Genomic DNA, 22,370 nt, shown 5'->3' with positions numbered 1-22,370 from the left:
CGAAGAAAGCAAACAAAGAAAAAAAAAACAAACAAACCCAGAATATAAAACATTAAAACAGAGAGAGGAAATTGAAAAAAAATAAACAAATCCAGGATATAAACAACCAAGCACATGGGTTTTTTCAAAACCCTAACTTTATTTGCACATAAAAATTGAAACAATAGCATTGATGCAATATTAAACAAACCCAGAATCTAAAAAAGAGAGAGGAAATTATGGAGAAATTAAAGAGAGAGAAAGAGGGTCACCGTGACTCCGTGAGAATGAAAAGATTAGGCTGGCGTAGGGAGCCCGGCGTGTTGAGGCTGGCATAGGAAGGCCGATGTGTGGAGCGGCATGTGCAGCGATGAGAGAAGATGAGGGCTGAACTCTGTGGGTGAGAGTTAGGGAGGGGGTCGGTGCTGAGAAGAGAGAAAAAAGGGTGAGAGACAAAATGGTGAGAGAGAAAAAAAATGGAGGGGCAGCTGGAAAGAAAAGGGTAGGAGGGTCAGAACATTGCTAGGGTTTCAACTTTTAATGGTTTAAAAAAATTAAAAAACTCAAAAACGTTTAGGCGAAGGCTCGAACAAGAGATCACTTAATCAATAAAGCCACATCATACCACTAAGCTACAGACGTGCAGCTGACTAAGTGTTACATAAATATATATATATATATATATATATATCGGTTCGGTTGAGGTTCAAGTTCTCAAGAGGGAGCTTCACACGCGTATGCACATAGATTAAGCTAGAATAGAATTCTATCTTAGAGCAAAAAAAAAAAAAATCTTTTAGAAATAAAGATTTTTGCTTTTTTTTTTTTTGGGTTTATTTATTGAAATTGATTAGGTTAAAATTCCTCTCTCTCTCTCTCTCTCTCTCTCTCTCTCTCTCTCTCTCTCTCTCTCTCTCTCTCTCTCTCTCTCCTCTCTCTCTCTCTCTCTCTCTCTCTCTCTCTCTCTCTCTCTCTCAACAGATAAGATTTCAGGTCTCTTTTTGACACAACATAAAAATAAACATATAATCATCTAAGTTTCCTTCACTATTTATAATTTAGTTAGTCTAATAATAAAGAGCAAGAAATAGTTTAACGTATTTTCTTGGGCAACCTAATTGAGACTTGTCCAAGGTCGAAACTCAGCTCACATCAAAACAAAGTTTGACCCATGAGAACAAGATTAATCAGAATTTCAGACACAGATTAAAATGCACGGAGGATCATAATTAAAACTCTTGAAACATTAATACAAATAGATGCTACAAATTGTATCAAAAATCACTTTCATGTCTCCCTAAGCCAACAAAACAGTAATTCCAACATAAATGAAAGTAAAGGCAACATAAAGAGAAAATAAAATCACTTAGAAAAGAGAACTCCCCATCCCTTTTTGTGACCAGCTATCTCAATAACCATCATTAGTGCTTAACCTTATCCGGGTTCTGTGACGCATGCTTAATTAGTGCTCATCATAATATTATAAAAAGATTTTGGATAAGTCAATCTTGTTTTTCTCTAGGGTTTCTCTTTCAAAATTCTCTTTGGAAGCTCTCTACATTTCGTGGGTATAAGGGGTATTTATACTTGTATGTGTTTAGAATGCGAAGAGTCAGTTTTTCCAAAATAGAGCTGGCTGGCGGCTTGGCCTTGCGACTTGACTGAGCCGTGAGTTCAAGCCGCGAGTAACTAATGGCCAATCTAGACTTTTTGTTCCTATAGTGCTCCAGCTGGCATGATGCTTCAGCTTCTCCGCATGCTTGGCATGTGAGCATCTTCTGGCGGCTTGCAAGCCACGAGCTACCCACGAGATCCAGCAGCGAGTTCCTGCTTCATTGCACAATCTCGAGCATTTCTTCACACTCTCTCACACACTACCCTTACATGAATCCCACCTAAATACAGGGTTTTTAAATGCTAATTACAAGCAAATTTGGTACGGAATAAAGCTAACAAGATGGTTGATTAAATTCAACCTTAAAGCTTGATTGTATCAATTTTTAGGGGTGTGCAAAAAACCGACGAACTGAACAAACCGGCCGAAACCAACCGAACCGTTACCAAAATTTCGGTTCGATTTTGGTTCGGTTTTGAATTTTTAAACCGAAAATATTCGGTTCGGTTTTTCGGTGGCAAGTTTTTATGCACCAAACTGACCGAACCGAACCGATATATATATATATANTCCCCCCCCCCCCCTTTCAAATAAGTGTATTTATGGAGTGACCATCATGTCAAAGTGTGCAGTAGTATTTCCAAAAAAGATAATTTAGCCTTTAAGGGTTGCATTTGGAAGCCAATACATCCTTTTAAATGCTTTATTTGCAATACAAATTGAGAAAATTAATTCATAACCCTTGGTAAAAAGCTCAAAATTGTGATTAATAAAATTTATCTCTGAATGACCTACATCTTCCCATTTTATTGATCACAAAGAACTCAAAAAAAAAAAAAAAAATTTCTAAATGAAGGGATTTTCACTTTTTCTATGAGTTTGTTCTAGATTGATTAGCTTTTCCATCATTTAGACTTTGATCTACAATGAAACAATAAATAAATAAATTAAAATAGAAAAACTCTTAAGAACAAGAATTAATTTCTTTTTTACAAACAATAAAAAAAAAATTAATTTTATAAATTGATTACCAAAAATAGATTTAGTTTAAGACCAAGGAGGGAAAGTACCATAAAACTAAGCGAAAAATTATGTCCACAATATTTTCACAACATATCCTAAATGATAAGTTGTTATTGATGGAAAAAAAAAAAAAGTAATTTAGTGATAGATTCAAACTATAACCAATAATAACTACCTATAATTTACTATGAAAATATTATGAATATAGCGTTTCTCTAAAATTAATAAGCTATTAAAAAGAAAAGCAGGAAATAATGGACATAATTTTTTTCTTTTTCTTTTTAAAATAAGTATACATCTTAAATCAACATAAAAAAGAAAAAAAAAAGGGTAAATTCTATTTAGTTACCTTGAGGTTTTGGCTAGGTCCAAACATTTCAGAATGTCCCAATTTAGTCCTGAAGACAACTTTTTTCTTTTTTTTGTTTTCGTTTTTGGTAAGCATCCTAAAGACAACTTGGTCCTAAAACGTAGCAAACATTATTTTCTATTCTTTTTCTCTCTCGTCTGTCCTGTCCCAGATCCCTTTCTCTCTAACTCTCTCTTCTGCTCTCAAACTACTCTATCAAAAATCTCTACCTAACATAACCATGGTCACCGGAGAAATGCATAAGCGCAGTCACCAATGTCAGCAACACCACCAAGCTTGATGCCATCAACGGACTCTCGTCCCTCTCTCTCTCTCTCTCTCTCTCTCTCTCAAACATTGGAACCCACGCAGTGGTGGTGATGGTGGTGCTTTGATCTGATCTCTCCAATGTCTTTGCGGCGGTGGCGTGGATCTCAGCATGGGCTTTAGATTTCGAATTTGGGCAGTGTTCTTCAGGAGATGATGATTTCGAACTCGTGGTGTGGAGGTTTTTTTTTTTTTGGTTTCTATGCAGAGGTTTACAGTGGGGTCTCGGGTGGTTTCTGTATTGATTTTTGGAGTGTTGTTTGGTTGGGATTTTTTTTTTCTTGGGAGTTTTTGTTGTGGTTTTCAGGAGATTTCAATGGGGTTTACAAAGGGATTAATGGGTTTTCAAAGAGAGATTTTTCTGTGCTTTTTTGTAGCGACTTGCAGTGGGAGTTTGGTACCAATTTTATGGCTTCAGAGATCTGGGTTGGGTATTTTTGGTTAGAGAGACAGACAAAGGAGAGAGAAAAATGAGAATTTAACTAACGGCGTTTGGTCCATTTAAGGACTAAGTTGTCTTTTGAGACAAGTTGGTTAATCTTTAAAGGACCCGGATTCCGTTCGGTAGAAACTTTTACTAGACACGTTCGGATTTGAACACGTATTCAATAGTGGACATGTGTCCATCATCTAATGTGTCCAGTGAAAACTTCCACTGGACACAAACTGCTCCCTTAAAGGTATTGGAATTGTTGTTATTAACCCACATCTCTGATAGTAGCTTAATGAAATTTACCCAGAATAAAGTGTTCAAATCTCCCATGCAACTGTAATTTTTAGTTGGACCCAGCCTAAATGCCCCAAACAAAGATTGTGCCGAAGCATCCCCGGCCTAGTCAACAACACAATCCACTTCTCGGAGTTTGTAAGACTTAAAAGCCCGAACAAAGTTGTTCAAAGTTTATTGCCAGCCCAAGCCCATTAATTTCCACCGAGACCAACAATTTCTCAAATCCTATTTCCGATTCCTTTGTTACTAGCCCATCCAGCTTTGGACGGTCTTTTGGGTTTCCGCAACAAAGCCCTTTTTTTCTTTGGGGCCAGAGGAGTGGGGGAAATAAGAATGGAAAAACTTTTCCTTGTAATAATCTGGTGAGAAATTTTGATGGACAAATGACACATCAAAATGGGATAGTAATAAAATGATGAATTGGGCCAAAAGCTATAATGCTCAAGCCTGGTTTGAAATACTGATTAGCTGAAAAAGTCTCTTTGAGCTGGACTTGTCTGATGCACAAATAAGCATGAAGCTGATTGGAAATGAATGGATAAGAATGATTCTTTTCCATCAAAATACATGGGCACTAATAAAAATGAAGAAAATAGCATCACGTTATTTTGCATCTATACCAGCTATGGCAGCAAGACGTGTATACATAATGGAATAGTCCACAATCCTACAGTCCATGCAAAGCAGATATACACAATTTTTAATTATAGCTCCCACTTAACTGCATAATAAGTCTTGTATTTAATTTAGAATTGTATTTTGTATGAACAAGATTGCATCATAGATTCTGCATGTTACTGTGCAAGTTACAGCTTTTCGACAATTGTTAGATAGATCAAAAATGCAAATTTTTGATACATCCAGCTTTATTTGAACTGATGGAGCTACGTTTAGCAACGGTTGTAAGTTTTACTAGGAATAGAGTTATTTAACATTGTAAAACTTGTATTTAGTTAGTAAATTTTTGTTCTAAACTTGTGAGCACCTAGTGGTTTTTATTTTTAATTTTTATTTTATTTTATTTTTGTTGAATTATCATATTGTTGTGTTCCATATCTCCATTGCCTTTTACTTTTGTACAATATTTGGATTTTTTTTTTCCTGATGTGTTTATTTCAGTTGATCACAATTTTTATTGTATAAAATTGATAGGTAAATAATCTATATATCTATATATATATATATATATATATATATAATATATATATATATATTAATAGCCAAAACTGAGAAAAAATCCAAAATTGGAATTCAATTAGAGTCAAAACTGAGAAAAAAATCTAATTAGATTTCAAATTAGAATTCAATTAGAATCTAATTTTACGACATGTGTCTCATTTAATCTAAGTTTTTAAATTTTTGTGTTAATTTAGTGTAAAAGTTGGATTTTAATTAGAGTTTAATTTTGTGCCACATGCCCTATCTAATCTAAATTTTAAAATTTTTGTATCAAAGGAGTTAATTTAGTATAGAAAATGAGGAATTGAATATAAATAAACCTAGGTAATATATATATATATATAACCAAAACTTAGAGAAAATTTGATTAGAATCAAAATTAGATTTTGCCTTTGTTAGCTTTTCATACAAATTAAATTGTTTAGATTTTTGCTGTTATTTTTTTTTTTGAACTAATGAGTATATTTTTTATAATATTTCTATTTAGATATTTTGTATATGATCTTTTTTATTTTTATTTTTATACAAGATAAAATTTTACTTTAACCTAATCTAAGTGTATGTGTGTGAAGTTTCTTCCTAGAGACTTGAACCCCGGCTCTTATACTTGTGGAGTGACCAATGCACCAAGGGTGTGCGATGGGTTGTATGTGAAGATCTTGAACATAACAAACTGTAATTAAGCTAAACAATTCCATGCACTTATCTCCATTCAATCTAGGAAATACTATTGTGCCAATTTATTCTTTAATTTTGTGTTGTATTTAGTAGAATTTCACAGACAGTGATAATGAATTGATATTATATATGTAGTGTCTAATTGCGATTTTCAAAATTATATATATAATAGCAGTGTAATAAGAAACTTGGCGTAACTAATATTATTTAAATTACAAGAAAAAATCATTTTAGTACTACCAAGTGTCTTGGTCAAACTAATGTCCTATATATTTAATAACTCAAACTAACATCAGTAGCACCATTATAATTTATCATTCCTATGCGTAAGCACATGTTTTGTACTAGTATAACATAATAAATATGACGTATTTATCTCTACTAATTTAACCGATATAACATAATAGAAAAGAAAATTATTTTTATATATTAATAACAAAAAAATTCCTTCATAGTCAATTAGGCAAGAACAATAAATTTATGCAAATTACATTTTCAATCTTTTTATTTCACTTAATCATCCTCCCTAGTCCCTACTATACACGTAAGAGAAATTGAAACATTTTCTATACTTCCATATTTCCATCATTCTCACATTTTCTATATTTTCATATGTTTCACCATTTCAACCACAATAATAACTAGAGTCGTTTTGGGTGGCTAATCGTACATATTAAACCATGATACGCAACTTATAAAGCAAAAGCAAACCAAATTCTCTTCTAACAAGTAGTCTATAAGAGCTACCACAAGACTTTTCTCATCCGTAATTATAAAGACAACAGAAAACTACATTGGAAAAACGTTTTTATTTCTCTAACCCTATTGTCAGCCCTTACCTTATCTTTTTCCTTTTCTTGGGGCTAGGGTTACGTAATCTGAACTATAGACAATTCTATACAAATACTACTATTGGTCACATGATTGTCAACCTTTCTCCTTGACTAATAGTGAATGATTTTAGACCCCTTAAAACAACCAGATTAACCTAGTTAATTAGCCAAGTGATTAACTTAGTCAATTTAAACAATTCTAGGTTATCACAAACATACAATCATATCAAAAGTATAAAGCAGCGGAAATATAAAAGACACAAGCTCCCTACTTGACTCCCTAATACTACCCACTAGTAGAACTTACTGACACGACCACGTGCAAGTTCCGAATCCATAGACTCCTTCTTTCTTGGATTCTCCAATCAGCTTTCTTGGATTCTCCAATCAGCTACAAGCACCCACGTTTGATATTCTTTAAGCTTCTATGGTAGCAACCGAGTTGATTATCAAGATGTTGAAGTAATCTCTACCTTGAAAACCCTAAGTTTTGTATAAAGGAAAGCTCCTCTAGATCTTACAAGAGATTTATACAAAACAGTAAAGTATGAGCAACAACTCAACTAGAGCAACTCTAAAAATGTGACTAGGATCTTTCTTTATATACCTAGGGTAAAAACATAAAACCTAAAACGTTTAATGAGTTAGGGCTGAGCTGGAATATTCTGCAAAAAAATATTCTGCCCGAGATTTGATCGATCGAGTGATCGATCGAGTCCTTCTCTCGATCGATCAAGTCAGGCCGAAATGCACCAATGCATCTGCAGCCTCTCGATTCCAACTTTATATGAAAAACCCAACTTTGAGCAAGCTTAAATAAGACTAAACAACCTGTTTTGATCATGGTTTGCCAACAATATAAATTAGAGTTCTAAATACATAAAATCCTAAATCTTTAGAACCTAACAAATAGATATCATCACAATTGTTATGGGTATTTCATTTTCATTATCTTATATTTGTGGCCCATTACCGTTCCTTTCAGTGAATAAACATTGATCCAAAACAATGACCCAAATGAATTAGTTTAAGATTTCATCTTCCTGGGAGACATGCAGCGCAACAGAAAGTAGGATCAAAATTTTCATTAAAAAAAGAAAGAAAGAAAGTAGGATCAAATTTGATTCGTAATCAACCAAATACAAGGTATTTAAGAATTGCTATTGTCATTTGGTTTTTTAAATTAGATCATTTTATAAAGAAACAGTATCACAAAGGAAACTTTTTAAGTGTCAACCATGAGTTTGATCACTAATCCCAAAAAATATATATATAAAATCCTTGAGTTTGAAGGTGGGATTTGAAATTCTTAATCAAGCTGGATTTTAGATGCAATTTTCTCAGTAATTTGATTTCTTAGTTTTGAATTTATAGTTTGAAAAGATAATGAAAGTTAGGCAAATTGGATCAAATTTTGAGAAACCTTCAAAATTAGGCTGGCCAAACTTTGGTCATAAGTTGGCAAATCATGTCAAAGCCAGCAAAAACTATTTGATTTTTGGAACATGCATCATTTTTAAGAGATCAAATCACCTTCAAGTAATGTTGAAGGAATTTTTATTTTATTTTATTTTTTGGTATATATTAAAGTTAATTACAGCTATCTATCCTATATCATGGGATCATTTGTAATCTTCAGTATAAGCTATATTTTTTTACAATCAACACCATACATGGCGTCATTCAAATGAGTATTAGTGTGTTAAAATAAGTAACAGTGAGGTTTTATGGGTTGGGCATTGCAAATTATTGGTAACTAATTTATTAGTTATCTCATCACCCAATTTGTCCACTAATTTATTAATTTTGAAAATAAGTTGGTGTTTTAATTTTGAAAAAAGGGTGTTGAATAAGCCTATACTCTAGGGTGAATAATTGCAATGAGATATGGGTTAGTGTTTTGAGTCGTGGGAATTGAGTTTTAAGAACTAAGTTTTGAGTGATGCTAAAACAAAACAAAGCCTTAGTGTTCCACTAATTTCCCAAGCATTTGCAATGATAGTCAGCAATTTGATCTTCCAATGAAGCAAATAGTGAGATTTCATATTTATATATATATATATATATATATTTATTAACTAGCTTCTTTTTTTCTTTTTTTTCCTTTTTTTTGTTCTTTTTTTCAGAGAGTTTTAACCTGAGAGAGTTTCAATCTATGCCGTCCACTTTTGATGACAACTCTTTATCATCAAATCAAGACATTAATCAGTTTTTGGTATAGGTGAGGATTGAACCCTAGATCTCTTATACAACCATCAGAGACTTTACCAGTTGAGTTAACTGAAACCCACATTTATTATTAACTAGCTTGTAACATCATACATAAGCATCAAATGTCATTTTTTGGTTCTCTTACTACTCTGCTTGGAACTTGTTTCTTTGTCTTTGCAGGTAACATGAGCTTATAAGTTATGATTAAGAGGGGCATTAGAGTGGTAGGAGGTTTCTTGATCAAGTCAAGTTGAATATATTTTGATGGTGGAATATATATATATATATATATGTGCGTACCCAAAAATAGCCTTAGCAGACTGGGCCTATACTTGGATTCACAACTTATTTGTATAGTGGGTTTAGAGTTTCCTACTATGGGTAGTCCTTTGCCATATGACCCAATAGCACTCTTTGGTTGTTGTGAACTCCTCTCTTTTTCCTCTTCGGGTTGCTCTCCTCCCCCCTAATGCTATCACTCTTTTCTTTCTATTTTCTCTCCAGAATTGCCAACCCCCACGTCCCACTCTATTCTCCTATTTATAGCTTGAGATGGGTGGAGGTGTTATGATTACTTTCTGATCTCACTAGTGTGGAGAGGGTCCAATTCCATCATTTCTAAGAATATGCTTCGTTGGGAACGGTGGTAATGGTAGTGGAACTAGTTCCCGCCTCCAAAAGATTGCTCGGCAGCAGTACTCCCCAAGGCAATACCGAGCTGTCAAGAACGGCTGTTCTCGACAAGCACATTCTCGATCGCACTATAATTGATTGGCATGGTCTTGTTTCTTGATACGCGCAGGAGAGGATGGACTTATTACGGTACTTGAGCTCAACCTGGGCCCTAAGGCGCTCCGGCCCAAGAACAAGGGTCCAACGGGAGGGGGATCATGCATAATACCATAAGGCTCAGGCCCAGGCTTAACGGGCCTGGGACCGTTCCCTGCACAAGATATATTTGAGAAGATAGGATTTTAATTACAAATATGAAACTTCATAAAAAATATGGTTATAACTGAACTTTTACTTCAATCTCGAAATTGAATTTACTTGGTTTATAACAGTTACCAACATCTCACATCAAAGTAAATCTTATGTATAGATTAGGTATATAAGGTTTACTTTTGTGTGAGATAGTGAGAGTGAGAGAAAGAGGTTATAATATGCATTGGTCATTGGTGGTGTGTAGGAGTTGCCCACCCCTCTTTTTTTTTTTTTTTTTTTTTTTTTTTTTATATATATATATATCTAATCTAATCTAATCCTATATATAATAGCAGAAGCTTTTATCAGGTGCTGCCGAAAAAAAAAACCCTTAAAATATTATCACGTATACAGTTTTTTCTTTAAAACACCATACGGTGCATTTGGAGACTCACTTTAAAGTTACAAAACAGCCCACGTTGCACTGCTTGAGCACTTTAAATTTTATCCATTTACCGTGCACACGGTTTAAAAACAGAAACACCATTAAATTGAAAGAGACTGATGAGAGAGACAGATAAACAGAGCGCGAGAGAGGAGTCGATTAGGCGCAGGGAGAAAAATCTGAGAAAACTACACAGAGCCCATAGTTTTTGATATAAAAAAAAAAAAAAAAAAAAAAATCGGTTAAAATACTATTACGCTTGAGATACAGAGATAGAGAGGGAGGAAAAAAAAATCCTTGTGAAACAGAGATGAGAAGGAGACACAATTCGTACGGCCGGCCATCACCATCATTTTCCCACCACTGTCCGTTCCCTTGCCAGACTTATATCACCAAAAACCAGCATTGGTAATGCACGAAAGAATTAAGATACGAACATTGAGAGAACTACCACTGGTAAGGGTTTTTTTTTTTTTTTCTTAGATCTGGGTATGAAATATGAATTAGTTTTGAGAAATTTGGTTGGATTGATTTTTATTTAGGTATATGGTTTACATTAGGTTTTGATTTGATTTTCTAAAATTTGGGGTTATATATGATTTTAGGTTTGGAGAGGGCAAAGATAGAGAAATAAGAGAGAAAGTTCGCTATTTGGAAAGAGCATTGGTAACGAGAGAAATCTGACATCTTCCGGTCAAACCGCCAGAAACCTTTATCGGTATTTTTTTTTTTTTTTTAAATATTGCTTTAAACGTTGCTTTAAACGTTTAAGTTCTTAAAATTTTCTATTGCATGTTAACAATGTTCTATTCAATTTTTATCTATTTTAGATTGGTTCTATGATAGATTTTGTTTGATCCACTTCAATCTTTGTTTCCAGAGATTCCGATCAAGAAAAAAGAAAACCGTCTCCCAGTTCCTCTCAAAAAAAACTTTTTTTCCAGTTATGCTAAACCGACCTTTTTGATTTTTGATTTTTCCAGACAAAGAAGCAGAAGGAAGGAGTATGAAGTCGACTAAAAAGAGCTCCCTTTGAATTTTTATGGGTTACTATTCATTCTCTGACTTTTTCCCCCCAAATATATAATTAAATTAGTTCCGTTATATGTTTTCAACTTTTACAATTGCAGTTGGATTTTGGTTCTAGTAATTAGGGTTAAGAAAATCAGAATTATGATATGTGACTATTTTTTAAAAATTATTTTGGGAATCGGTTTTTTGAATTCTTCTTTTTTTGGATTTAAATTATTTAAATTTTTTTTTCTGCAGAAATGAAGTAGAATATTTCTACGAGTCTCTAATCTAATCTAAGCAAAGGTACTAATTTCTTTTCCTAATATTCTTTTCCATTATGGTTTGCTGTCAATTTAGGAATTTGGATTCATAACCCTTTTTGTTTGTTAAAATCAAGGAAAACCCTTCACAATATGAAAATCCTGTCTCAGTTTTAATGGCCTCTTACCTCCTTTTTTTTTTTTTTGTAAGGGTGAGTGAAATTGTGGGATTTTGAAATCTGATAGTATAACTTTCTTTATACTAAGTTTATTACTTTGTAGATTTTGGTTGTTATTTTTTTTAAAAGACTTTTAAGTCTTGATTTTGTTGTTTTTGACGTTTGGTTTTAATGAGTTTAAATTGTGAAATCTGAAAGTATAATGTTCTTTGTACAAAGTTGATTACTTTGTACGTTGTGGCAAATATTAATTTTATAAGAGTTACCTAAAGCTTTGGTTTAAGTATTTGGTCTTTTGGCCTTCAATCCAGCCACTTTCCCTTATCCTTTCAGCCAATTATATATCACACTCAAGCATTTTACTCTTTCGATGCCATTTTTCTTGGAACGTTTTATCTCCTTCTCATAGCTACTTTCCCTGACTCAATTGGAGCATGTTTTGGTCACATTGATTTCACCTTCTAATTCAAGGTTTGATTATTTTCTATTCTATAAAGTTTAATTTGTTTGTCTCTCTGCCAATCACCCCCTTTTCTCAAAAAAAATTGTTGTTGCTGGGGTGGACTTAACTAACAAACTTTTTATTATATGCATGGAAATTGTTTGATAGAATACCTGAATGTTTTCTTCTTTTTGTAGAATCTAACATTGTTAAATTTCCATTTTGCAGGTCTATTACATGGACATGTTTATTTCTTCCTACAGTATATACAAGATTTGGTAAGGCCCAACAATTTAGCTTTGGGTTTTCTTCCTTTTTTCAATTTTGTATCAACTTATTTTTATGTAATGTACTTTTATGTTAAAAAGTAGGAGCAAGCGTGGGCAAGTTAGAAAAGCTAAGGTCTTTCCCCCTTTAGTTGATTATATAGACACTCATTTGCTTGGACTCAAGCTCAATGTCTAACAAGCAGTACACACGCCAATTCATGTTCCATGTTTTAGAGAAAACTAATATGAAAATTGATTTGCAATTTTTTGTCAACCCATTTTATGTATAGCGTTAGATGAAAGCTATTTTATTTTTGGCCTCAAGTTTTTGAATAGTTCTTTGAATTGTCTATATAAAATATTTTTGAAAAAATGCTCTCTAATTTTATAAACAACATTTTGGTTTGCTTGATCAGAGTTGGGATATATGTAGTCTGATTTTAATCTAACAAGCATAGGTTAGAGGTTTGTGATGATGCCTTCTTAGTTCTTAGTGTCCATCTATTATTTTCTTTGGAAAGTAGAGGAGACACCTAGGCTATAAGGACCAATTATAAGGCGCCTAAATGAATTTATGTGCTTCAAGTTGAAGACACCACAAAGTTGAAGACCAAAATGAATTTGGTGAAGGTTGTGAAACAGTTGATGCCTTATAAGTTGTAACTTAACAAATTTTATCCCAGAGTGATGATGCCTTCATTGTTCTTTATGTGTGTTTAATTTGATATCCTTATTGGGCACATTGTTACTAGAGGTATAAGCACAAGTCTAATGATAGTTTCCTGATCACTGACATAGCTTTTGTCTAGATGAAAAGTAGTTTTCTTTTTTCTAAATATGCATGTATTTTAATGCATTTCTACTTTTAAGTTCCTGCTTTGTGTTTGCCTTTGAGAGGCACTAAGTATAGTTCAATATTACAGTTGCTTTGAATTTAGTGATGGTATTAACTTGACATGTGATTACTTTTGTCCAACATTTAGTTGATCTATTCTAATATTACTTATTCACCTTTGTCTTTGGATATCAGAGCACATTGAAGATGCTACTCTTTACCTTGATGCTGCATCTATATAAAGTTTCCAAATTGTTGGGGCATTTCATGTGTTGCTAGACCTAGGAGTTTGTGTTGTTTGCAATTTGGAGAGCATGTGTTTTGTTGATGCAGTAAGCTAATAGTGTCATGTATATCTTGAAATATCTTTTATTGCTTCTTTCAATCTTCTACGGGTAACATTAAATGACTTCACATGTGAACATTTCATAAATAGATATGTTTGTATCAATATGTGTGTGTGGCATACATGTTTGCAGGTGTCCTAGCTTTTGTAGCTAACTTATTCAACCCATGTCAAGCATGTTGTAATTTACTAATTTGAATTTGCTTTGAATCCTAGGTGGTAGTTTGGAACTAAAAATCTGATGTTGTAAGGAGAATAGTGGTCATCATCTCAGCATATGTTTGTTAAGCAAGATTTGTAGCTAAGTACTACCTGATATCTCATCAGTCATCCCTCTACCACTTGAGCCAAGGCCCAATTGCAACATTTTACCTACTGTTTTTTATTGTTATTTTTGGTGTGTGATGTGTAGTTACTTTTTTTCCCCTTTGGATAAATTAGTCAATTGTAAGTATTACGTTACTATATTTCAATATATATTGTTGTCATTGTTGAACGCATTACTAGGACTTTTTTAAACTTTGTGTTCCTAGACACTTAATTTCTGAAATGGTGCAAAATTAAGGAACTGTTACATGTGTTTTACATGCAAGCCTCCTACAGCTTATTATTGTTTGGTCTACAGGTGTGTTTTGAGGATGGTAGGTTATATTAAAAACTAAATAAAAAATGTTAAGGATTAATATAACTAACTAGATAAGGCCTTGGAGAGAGATGGAGAGACAAAAATGTTGTAGATTGTTAAATGAAATGCACTATTTCACTATTACTAAAATAAAAACTTGAGATTGACAAAACATTTGTAAGAGAAGGAAAGAGAAATATCTAAGAGGCCGCTACCAGCATCATGTAGGTGTTTATAATGTGAAATACACATTTTATATCAAATTTTATTCTATAATATTCCTTCAATTTTTTTTTTCTTCTCATTACTTCAATAGAATAATTATAATAGATATGTGTGTGTAATTTATAATTGTTACTTCTTATGATGAACTCATTATTAATAAAATTCTATAAAAATTATATTATAAAATGCATTATTTTAGAAATGTATGGTTTAAAAAAAGTGTAAACTAATACCATTTATAATTTGAACCTCTTTTAAAATTTTTAATTGTACTTATGCATATTTAATTGTACCTGTGTATATGCACAGGTCCACATACTAGTATTGTATAAAAATAGACTTGAAATCTTATCATGTGAAACAAAGAGAGGAGAATTTTAACCCAATTAATTTCATTAAATAAACAAAAAAAAATCTTTATTTTTTTTTTTTTATCTTAATCTAAATGTATATGTGTGTGAAACTTTCTCTTAGAAACTTAAACTCCCGGCTCTTACCCCTCTCTCCTCCCTCCCCCAAAATCTTGTACTTGTGGAGTGATAATAATATCAAGAGTGCGTAGTGGTATTTCCGAAAAAGTTAATTTAGCCCTCAAGGGTCGCATTTCAAAGCCAATACATCCTTTTAAAATGCTTTATTTGCAATATAAATTGAGAAAATTTATTCATAACCCTTGTAAAAAGCTCAAAATTGTGAATAATAAAATTTATTTCCAAATGACCCACATCTTTCATATTTTTTATCACAAAGTGCTAGGTTCTAAAAGTTTAGAATAATTGGCAAACCGTGAGTACAAACTTATCTTGATATAGATTCCTAAGTCTTTAGGTACAATTAAACAATGCTCAAAGTGCTGCATATTAGAACACAAGAACAGGGAAGCTGCATGTTTAGAAAATTCGAAACTTGCCAGATTCGACCGATTAAGACATGGATCTGCAGAATTTAATTAAGGCCAACAGTTCATTTCCAATAAGTGATTAGAGTTTCAGATATAATTCATATACTATTTAATGGAAACCTTAAGACACGTTTTAAAAGACAGAGAAGAGAGAATATTATGCCTTCTATTATAGATCTAGGGATTTTGTACCCAAAACTCTCTCAAATCTTCTACCGGCAATATTCTTTGAAGAAACTCAAGATCCGATGTTGCAAAAGATGTTGCCATCACTAGTCATCAAAGGTGCTAAAAATCTAAATCTTTGTGCTAAAGAGTCACAAACTAGAGTGTTTATGTGAAACATATTCATAATATAAGAGTCTGTGGATTCGGAGCTACGTGTGGTCACGTGAGTAAGTATTACATGAGGTAGCAATAGATATAGGGTTAAGTCTATTGTAAAGACTTTCATTCTATTAATGAATTGTTGCCTTGTGAATCGTTTATGTTAAATCTTTTCTAGGTTTTTTACCTTCAAACTCAATTGTTTCATTAGTTTCCCTGAGTCATCAAATCCTGTGTCTTTTAATTTCCGCTGTGTTGATTGCATGTGAAGTATGTTTAATCTAGATTTGCATAATTAATCTAAGTAACAACTTGAATATTAAACTAGTTTAAACAACGTGTGTTTTTCAAGGGTCTAATAACTAACACAAAGAACTCAAATTTATTTTTCTAAATGAATGGGTTTTCACTTTTTCTACGAGTTTGTTTTAGATTGACTAGGTTTCCACCGTTTGCACTTTGATCTGCAGTGAAACAATAAATAATAATAATAATAATAATTTTAGAAAAACCACTTAAGAACAAGAACCAATTTTTTTTTTTTTTTTTTTACGAGCAATAAAAAAAATTACTATTATAAATTGATTACCAAAAATAGATTGAGCTTAAGACCAAGGAGGGAAAGTACCATAAAAGCTATTAGAAAGAAAAGCAGAAAATAATGGATATAATTTCTTATTTTTATTTTTAAAATAAATATGCTTCTTAAATCCGCTTTAAAAATTAGTGTTTCAGAGCTTTCATGCAATTGTAATTTTTAGTTGAATACAGCCTAAATGCCCAAGACAACAACACAATCCACTTATGGGAGTTTGTAAGACTGTAAAGCCCAAACAAAGTTGTTCAAAGTTTATTGCTAGTCCAAGCACCTTACAAATTACAATCCAAAAAAGTTTATTGTCACCGCCCAATAATTTCTCAAATCCTATTTCCGATTCCTCTGTTACTAGCCCATCCAGCTTTTAGATTCCACTTTCGGGTTTCCGCAAAAAAGCCCTTTTTTTTTTTCTTTGGGGCCAGAGAAATGAGGGAATGAAAAATGGAAAAAAATTTCTGTGTAATGATTTGGTGAGAAATTTTGATGGACAATTGATTGACACTTCAAAATCTGATTGTAATAAAATGATGAATTGGGCCAAAATCTATAATGCTCAAGCCTGGTTTGAAATACTGACTAGCTGAAAAAGTCTTTTTGAACTCGACTTGTTTGCATGAAACTAATAGTAAATGAGTGGATAAAGATGATTGCTTTTCCATCAAAATACTTGGGCACAAATAAAAATGAAGAAAATAGCATCACGTTATTTGCATCTGTACCAGCTATGGCAACTGGCAAGCAAGACATGTATACATAATGGAATAGTCCACAATCCTACAGTCCTTGCAAAGCAGATAAACACGATTTGACAAACCTGGTCTTCTCTCAAGCAATTTCCTATAGTTAGGTTGTAGATTTAGGTTCGTTAACCATGAGCAAATTAAATCTTGTATCTAGTTTAGAATTTTATTTTGTATGGACAAGATTGCATCCTAGGTTCTTCATGTCACTGTGCAAGTTTCAGCTTTTCGAAATAAGCTTTTGATACTTGTTTGATGGATAAAAAATTCCAGTTTCAATAGATCGAGCTTTATTTGAATTGTTGGAGCTATGTTTAGTAACGGTAGTAGGTTTTACTAGTAATAGAGTTATTTAGCATTGTAAAACTCGTATTTAATTAGTGGATATTTGTTTTTAACTTGTGACCTCCTAACGGTTTTTATTTTGAAATTTCTATTTTATTTGTTTTTTTTTTTTTTTGAATTATCATATTGTTGTGGTATGTATTTCTATTGCCTTTTTATTTTGTACAATATGTTGATTTTTTTTTTTTTTTTTAGAGAAACTGAAACATTTTCTATACTTCCATATTTCATCATTCTTACATTTTCTATATTTTCATTTGTTTCACCATCTCAACCAAGATCATATCTAGAGTCGTGTTGGGTGGCTAGTCGTACATATCAAACCTAATTCTCTTCTAACAAGTAGTCTAAGAGCTACCACGGGACTTTCCTCATGCGTAATTATAAAGACAACAGAAAACTACATCTGGAAAATGCTTTTGTTTTTCTAACCCTATTGTCAGCCCCACCTTATCTTTTTCCTTTCTTGGGGCTAGGGTCTCGTGATCTGAACTATAGACAATTCTATACAAATACTACTATTGGTCACATGATTGTCAACCATTCTCCTTGACTAATAGATATCATCTCAATTGTTGTGGGTATGTCTTTTTCAATATCTTATATTTGTGGCCCATCACTGTTCCTTTCAATGAATAAACATTGAACCAAGCTAGACAATGACCCAAATGAATTAGTTTAAGATTTCATCTTCCCATGAGACATGCGGCACAACAGAAAGTAGGATCAAAATTTTCATTAAAAAAAGAAAGAAAGAAAGTAGGGTCAAATTATATTTGATTTGTAATCAACCAAATGCAAGGTATTTAAGTATTGCTAATTGTCATTTGGTTTTTAAATTAGATTTTATGAAGAAACAATATCACAAATGAAACTTTTTCAGTGTCAACCATGAGTTTGATTACCTGTTTGGTTGTGTTATTTAAATAACAGTTTTCGTTACTTAAACGATACAACATGTATTTTCACAACACTTTTTCACCCACACATATTTTTACAATACTTAAATAACGTTATTAGAACAATATTACCAAACGGGCTCCAAGGTTATAAGTTGAAAAGATAATGAAAGTTGGGCAAATTGGATCAAATTATGAGAAACCTTCAAAATTAGGCTGGCCAAACTTTGGTCATAAGTTGGCAAATCATGTCAAAGCCAGCAAAACTATTTGATTTTTGGAACGTGCAAAATTTTTAAGAGATCAAATTACCTTCAAGTATTGTTGAAGGAAATTTTATCTTTTTTTATTTTTTGGTATATATTAAAGTTAATTACAGCTATCTATCCTATGTCATGGGATCATTTGTAATCTTCAGTATAAGCTATATTTTTTTACAGTCAACACCATACATGGCGTCATTCAAATGAGTGTTACAATAAGGAACAGTGAGGTTTTATGGGTTGGGCATTGCAAATTATTGGTAACTAATTTATTAGTTATCCCATCACCCAATTTGTCCACTAATTTATTAATTTTNTGTGATGTGTTTATTTCAATTGATAACATTTTTATTGTATAAAATTGACAGGTAAATAATATAACATAAGAAATGGGACGTATTCATCTCAGTAATTTAATAGATATAACAAATAGAAAAGAAAATTATTTTTATATGCTAATGATAAAAAAATTGCTTCAAATTTAATTAGGCAAGAAAATAAATTTATGCAAATTACATTTCAATATTTTTATTTTCACTTAATCATCCCCTAGTCCCATTGTACACGTAAGAGAAACTGAAACATTTTCTATACTTCCATATTTCCATCATTCTTACATTTTCTATATTTTCATTTGTTTCACCATCTCAACCAAGATCATATCTAGAGTCGTGTTGGGTGGCTAGTCGTACATATCAAACCTAATTCTCTTCTAACAAGTAGTCTAAGAGCTACCACGGGACTTTCCTCATGCGTAATTATAAAGACAACAGAAAACTACATCTGGAAAATGCTTTTGTTTTTCTAACCCTATTGTCAGCCCCACCTTATCTTTTTCCTTTCTTGGGGCTAGGGTCTCGTGATCTGAACTATAGACAATTCTATACAAATACTACTATTGGTCACATGATTGTCAACCATTCTCCTTGACTAATAGATATCATCTCAATTGTTGTGGGTATGTCTTTTTCAATATCTTATATTTGTGGCCCATCACTGTTCCTTTCAATGAATAAACATTGAACCAAGCTAGACAATGACCCAAATGAATTAGTTTAAGATTTCATCTTCCCATGAGACATGCGGCACAACAGAAAGTAGGATCAAAATTTTCATTAAAAAAGAAAGAAAGAAAGTAGGGTCAAATTATATTTGATTTGTAATCAACCAAATGCAAGGTATTTAAGTATTGCTAATTGTCATTTGGTTTTTAAATTAGATTTTATGAAGAAACAATATCACAAATGAAACTTTTTCAGTGTCAACCATGAGTTTGATTACCTGTTTGGTTGTGTTATTTAAATAACAGTTTTCGTTACTTAAACGATACAACATGTATTTTCACAACACTTTTTCACCCACACATATTTTTACAATACTTAAATAACGTTATTAGAACAATATTACCAAACGGGCTCCAAGGTTATAAGTTGAAAAGATAATGAAAGTTGGGCAAATTGGATCAAATTATGAGAAACCTTCAAAATTAGGCTGGCCAAACTTTGGTCATAAGTTGGCAAATCATGTCAAAGCCAGCAAAACTATTTGATTTTTGGAACGTGCAAAATTTTTAAGAGATCAAATTACCTTCAAGTATTGTTGAAGGAAATTTTATCTTTTTTTATTTTTTGGTATATATTAAAGTTAATTACAGCTATCTATCCTATGTCATGGGATCATTTGTAATCTTCAGTATAAGCTATATTTTTTTACAGTCAACACCATACATGGCGTCATTCAAATGAGTGTTACAATAAGGAACAGTGAGGTTTTATGGGTTGGGCATTGCAAATTATTGGTAACTAATTTATTAGTTATCCCATCACCCAATTTGTCCACTAATTTATTAATTTTGAAAAAACCAATTTGTCCACTAATTTATTAATTTTGAAAACAAGTAGATGTTTTAATTTTGAAAATAGGGTGTTGATTTGTCATATAAGACGAGAATTACAGATAAGCCTATACTCGAGGGTGAATAATTGCAATGATTCCATATTTTAAGTAATGACAACCTTTATGATTGGATACGTTTGGTAATTGGATTTTCAAAATAAGAGGAAAATGGAGGATAAGATATGAGATATGGGATAGCATTTTGACTTTTGAGAAAAGGTGAATTGAGTTTTGAGAATTGCGTTGAAAGTGATGCTAAAATCAAACACAGATTTAGGCCTGTTTGGTTGGAGATTTTCAGCATCATTGTTTAAAATGATTTAAAAATTGTGGTTTAAAAATTATTGTAAAAACACGTATTTACAGTATTTATAAAGCAAAAAATGTGTATAGTACCCTATTTCAAAGTGTGAAAAAACATAATTGTGTGTTTGGTATATGTGTGTTTTTTTTTAAAAAAAAAAAATTGACAAGTGGGCCCCTTGGTTGGAATTGAAGAATGAAGCTTTATGTGTTGTCTAATCAAGTGGACCCCAAGTTTTTCAAAATATTTACAAAAGTACTATTGAACAATGTTGTTTGAAATCTGAAAATTGGTGATTATTCCAAATTTAGTATTTAAACACCCTAAAATAAGCAATGTAATTCAAATACTCCTAAAAAAAATACCTTTACCAAATTTATGTGTTGTCTAATCAAGTGGACCCCACATTTTTCAAAATATTTACAAAAATACCATTGAGCAATGTTGTTTAAAGTCTAAAAACTTGTAAGTATTCCAAATTTAGTATTTAAACACCCTAAAATGAGCAATATAACTCAAACACTCTTAAAAAAATACATTTATCAAAGGTTTTTTTTTTTTTTTTTTAAGAACCATAGCTTTTAGTGTTTAATACTGGAAACTATTGTTTGGAATCACATTTGCAAAAATAGTTAGCAATTCGATCTTCCAATGAAGCAAATAGTGAGATTTCACCATTTCTATTAACTAGTTTGTAACATCGTGTATATGCATTAAATGTCATTTTTTGGTTCTCTCGGTACTCTGCTTGGAGCTTATTTCTTTGTCTTTGCAGGTAACATGAGCTTATAAGTTATGATTAAGAGGGGCATTAGAGTGGTAGGAGGTTTCTTTATCAAGTCAAGTTTTTTATTTATTTTTATTTTTTAACTATTGATATGAAACTCCACAAAAAATATAATTCCAGCTGAGCTTTTACTTCAATCTCGAAATTGAATTTACTTGGTTTATGACAGTTACCAACATCTCACGTCAAAAGAAATCTTATTAATAGATTGGGTATATAAGGTTTACTTTTTGTGGGAGACAGTGAGAATGAGAGAAAGATATTATAATATGTATTTGTGGCGTGTAGGAATTGCCTACCCCCTCTTTAAGTTTTTTTTTTTTTCTTTTTCTACCAGAAATAAAAGTAAAAATAATTTCATAAAATTAAATATGATTTTTTTTTTAAATTCACGGTTTATTTGTATCTGTGGGGCCTGTTAGTTAAAAATGTATAGTAATCCTCAGAAGTGGGCTCGGGGTCCAATGGCCCAATCCGAGGACACTTAGTTATCCGAGGACAGCCTAAAAAAGTTTTATTCTTACCAAATGGGTAATATAGGAGGAACGAGTATATATTATATATATACAGCAGCATAACACACGTCCGAGGACACCAAAGTCCGAGGTGAATGTAACTTTCATGTTAGTGGAGAAACTCCGCCAAGTTGTATCTGAACTGGAAATTGGATATAGCTTAAGGATGCGTCGGGGAAGGTAGCAAATATCTTCTAAGGCCATCACCTCCACATTAAATGCTTTCCAGCTAACACTCTGGCCGCATTAATGTGGAGGTGATACCTGAACAGTAACTAAGCAGCTTTATGGCCACTAAGCTGAAGGT

General features: G+C 32.3%; 1 long non-coding RNA gene across 2 annotated transcripts; it reads left to right on the top strand.

The window, feature by feature from the left end:
- Positions 1–10,346: 10,346 nt before the first annotated feature.
- LOC112037508 (uncharacterized) lies at positions 10,347–14,138 on the top strand. Of its 2 annotated transcripts, none has more exons than XR_002885758.2 (6): positions 10,347–10,749; positions 10,899–11,011; positions 11,277–11,339; positions 11,563–11,610; positions 12,417–12,466; positions 13,488–14,138. It is a non-coding gene; the product is annotated as an uncharacterized LOC112037508 (long non-coding RNA). The 2 variants fall into 2 exon arrangements; XR_002885756.2 differs by having other exon boundaries at positions 10,351–10,749; positions 13,855–14,138.
- The last annotated feature ends 8,232 nt before the right edge of the window (positions 14,139–22,370 follow it).

This window comes from Quercus suber, unplaced genomic scaffold (genome assembly GCF_002906115.3).
Source record: "Quercus suber isolate HL8 unplaced genomic scaffold, Cork oak 2.0 scaffold_411, whole genome shotgun sequence".
In the NCBI taxonomy this organism is placed as follows: Eukaryota; Viridiplantae; Streptophyta; class Magnoliopsida; order Fagales; family Fagaceae; genus Quercus; species Quercus suber.
This window is presented reverse-complemented; position numbering and strand designations above follow the sequence as displayed.